A 4,172-nucleotide genomic window follows, 5' to 3' on the forward strand; every position below is an offset into this window, starting at 1 on the left:
TCAGCTGTTCTTCGTTCAGTTTGTTCAACCAGCGAGACTGGATAATCTTTGCAAGACTGTCAGCTATTGCTGGGTCAGTCTATTCCTTACCATACATTAGCTATGCTATTTCATCTAAGAGAGGGTCAGTTTCATCGAGCTTGTGCTTCTTACTACAGTCGCCCAGCAGTTCTTCAAGATCTGAATTCATGCTTTCTTGGTTTCGTTTGGCAGATTCTGCAGTTTTGGGGTCCTGCGTTTCCCTTGAAGAAGTGACGCCTTGCCGAGAAGCGATTCACTCATGGCGGCCATCGACATCCGATCTTGTTCATTGAACCTAAAAGAGCCATTAGCTCGTTGCAATGCGAGGGAGCGGTATTTTTCCTTATTCAGGACCTCCCTCTTTATCTTCCCTCAAAAGGGTGTCTTCTTTGTTTTCCATATAGGCTGCCATACCGTTGAAAAAATGCGAAAATATCTTCGTAATTCAAGACTTCGACTTGAAGCTCTGAAAAAACGACGCTCAACTGTAAGCTCTAGTTTCGCGCGCTCTATCTCACGTGACTTCCTAGTGACGTAGACCAATGACGAATGATATCTCTTTTTTGACCTTGAACTGAAGTTTCCCGACGGTTTCTAATTTAAGTGTGATTCCTACTCGCTAGCTATTGACAGTCCTTTTCCATTCGCTCGCTGAGGATGTGCTTGTTTTCTTTTAAAACTCGTGCGTTTCAAGAAAAATTCATTGCCAAACTGGTAAATTCCAAAGTAAATTTCGCTTGAAAAACCGATATCGCACTCATCGCTTCGTGATTCATGCGATATCGGTTTTTTTGCGTGAAATTTACCGTGGAATTCACTAGCTAGGCAATGACTTTTTCTACAGAAGAAAGCGAAGAAAATGATTTAATTAAGCAGTAACCGGAAACACCAAAACGTGGACAGTTCGAAAACCTTTTATTTTCAGTAACCCTACAGGCAGTAAAAATAAATAACCAGGGAGCTCCGCTTTTCGGCTTGGCTAAATCTATATATTATAATACTTTAAAGACGTGCCATAAAGGACGGGATACATTCGGAAACTATTAATAAAAGCTTCTTCAAACGACGCCATTTTGTAAATTCAGTGATAGCGACTTAGCGATTCCACGTGCTACAGCGAATTCGCTGAATGCCCTTTCCAACAAACAAGCCCTGTAACGATGTAGCGAAATGTCTTAGTAGCCTGGCAATCTGATTGCTAAGCCGCAGCGACATGGCTACAGGCACAGTGTGTCTTCTAGCTTAAGGCTTGCAACGTATGAGTTCTTGCTAAGAAAGCAACGATTAAAAAATGACAATTCAGAGTTAGGAAATACATCTGAAAGGTGGCAACTAGGGTAACTCATTACGCAATATGATTGAATCAATTGGGATTTTGGCCTGAGGCATCCGAATATAAATTCAGCGCCTGAAGTACTGTTTCACGCCGTCCACGAAACAGAACGAAAGCGTTGTTTTTCCATCAACTTTGAGGAAATTCAGAGAATGCGCCGCGAGAGGGAGAGTAAGTGTTTTCAAGGTTAATTTTCGTTCTGTTGTTAAAATGTTATCAGTCGTTTTTCGTTTTATCATTGCAATGTTGTTATAAAGTTTGAAGGGAATTCAAGCAGTGTTGCAATTGTGCTACGCCCAATTTCAGTTAAGTGAGTTTGCGTGTTAGCGTCGCTAGACTTGGTCTGTCGATTTTTAATTGGGAGCGCTACCATTTGCGAGATCTATGAATGCCATTATTTGTTTTCGATTTGCCATGGCCACACCTTCAGAGCGTGAGAAAGCGAATGAAAGAGTAAAACAAGAAGTCATTTCTGTAACCTTACACATTGGAAATCCAAGTTGTTTTTAAATGCGATCGCGCCACACTTAAGAGGCAATAACAGGAGAGCATTGACAAAAACATCGTGTATTGTTTTGACTGAAAAGATAAAACAAGAGGAGTTCATTCAGTCAAGAAGAATTTTCGGCAATACCATCACCTTGTGAACATTCTCTCTGTTAAACCGGGAGTTCTTCAATAGGAGCAAGAGAAAATAAGGGAACAGAGGAGGCTCAGGGCGTTGGCCGGGATATGTTATGTCCACGAAAGTTATTTTTAGACGAGCGGAAGTCTTTGTTCTAGCGGACGTCTGTCTTCCGAGACGTCCGCATGCAGTCTTGCCTCGCTCTCAGGTTCTTAGTGAAAAGAGAAAATGACGGCGCACGTGGAAGGCTGATGAATATTTATTTTCGTTCAAACATCGGACCGAGGTTGGCCTGCATATCCCAAGGGCTGGACCGGGAACCTCCCTCTCTGTCCCCTCATTTTCTCTTGTCGGTACTCATCTTTGTGTGATCGTTTTCTCAGATCTAATTATTTTTAGATTCACGTTTTGATGTTTTTTTTTTCTCCTCGTTTAATTATGCAAATAGACCTTGGTGTTTTCCTTGAAATCCGGGGATCCCGGGTTGAAGATCCGTTCTGACCACTCTTTGAATAGACCTTTTTGCAGATACGGCGGCCATTTTGATTTCTCTTGTTTCGAAAGATATTATGGGATGCTCAGGGGCAAACCTGGGCATCCCATAATAGCTATTTGAAACAATAGAAATCAAAACGGCCGCTGTATCTGCAAAAAGGTCTATTCTATCCTGGTTTCCCTGGTTCGACTTCTCAGCTGCACTTGTAAATATCACTCGTCTTGCCTCCGCCCAGCTGGGATTCTGAAAATGGTTCTTTTTGCATCCTTAGTTCTGTGAAGCCGTGTGGGGAGCGGTCAATTAAGTGTGTAGGTATCTATGTATGTAAATATGACGTAACGGAGACCTGGTCTGTTGATTGGCTAAAAGACATAATGCTTGGCGTCCATTACAAATATAGATAATCGGATAAAACGATGAGTCCAATGAGAGATATGGAATGCTCTTGAGTTCCTGGCTTACTCCACCGCATCTTTGAAATAATTTCGCCATTACCTTGAATGTGGTAGTGCAATGTCATTCGATCTACTCTGGTTTGTCAGAGTTCATCTTGGATTGGACAACAATCAACTAAAGCTGCTCCCGCGTGCGGAATGCTGGTAGCAGTGTGGAACTTGGTGTCAAAAGGAGACACTGTAACATGAAAAGGGACAACAATAAAACTAGTTTACTTAATTGGTAGAAATGCTGTCGAGGGGATGGGAGGTATTCAGGTATGGTTGAGGTAATTTAACGACGGTTCGTGCGTGGAATTGAAGGGAGATATAATAGGTCTTGAGCGGGGACGAGACAAAACGTGGACCCGCACGTACTGGACCTCCTTCTGGATCCCACTCGAGAGAACAAAGAAAACAATGGTTTTCATGGTAACTTCATCAAATTCTATACTTGAAATCGCAAGGTATCTGAATTTTTATCAAAAGGAGGCTGAAGATGACCTAGAAATAAATATTTTTTCAAGTTTCTAGTTCCGTGACGTCTTTCAGTTGGTGAAAAAAAGGTTTATCCCTATAAATCTCAACAGTTTGAGCCTTTCCAGTACATTAGGAGATGATTTCATACAGATGTATCTTATGTCATGAGCGAAAAGCAGGCTCTAATCATACCGCGCCTCTTAATTCCTCCATTGCGCATAACCACAATCCCTTGCGTTTCGAAGAAAAATGTGTCCTCCCGATTAGAGAGCTGCCTCGTTCGTTCGCTTCAGGCTCACGGCGGTAGCAATGATGTTTTGTTCAGGAAAGCTATGAAACAAGGCAAAAATTTCGCACGGTTTGGGTTTTTTTACACTGAATGTGTTCGAGACATCTTACGTTATGAACACAACCGTCAACAACTGAAACCGTGCAGTTAGGTCAAAGAATGCGCTCGCGCCAGCGGAGCACCCTGGGTAACATTTTTGGGAAATCTATCCATGCGAATTATTTTGGTTATGACGGTCTCTGGGGACGAGATTGTTCGCGCGGCAATTTTCCTTGGCGGGAAATCGCGTGGCAGCGTTGCATTTGGCAACCCGCGTTTTTCTGGCGGGAAATCATATTAGTTACGAGCAACGGGATAAAGAGCAAGAAAGAGCACGAGAGAAGAGGCGACGAAATTTGAGAAATTTAAGCGAAGAAAGCCTCGAGAGAACCCGAGGGAGGAGAAAGAGAGAAAATTTGAATGAAGAACACCGTAAAGCTGAGAGAAATAGAGGG

Source organism: Montipora capricornis, chromosome 9 (genome assembly GCF_036669925.1).
Source record: "Montipora capricornis isolate CH-2021 chromosome 9, ASM3666992v2, whole genome shotgun sequence".
NCBI lineage: Eukaryota > Metazoa > Cnidaria > Anthozoa > Scleractinia > Acroporidae > Montipora > Montipora capricornis.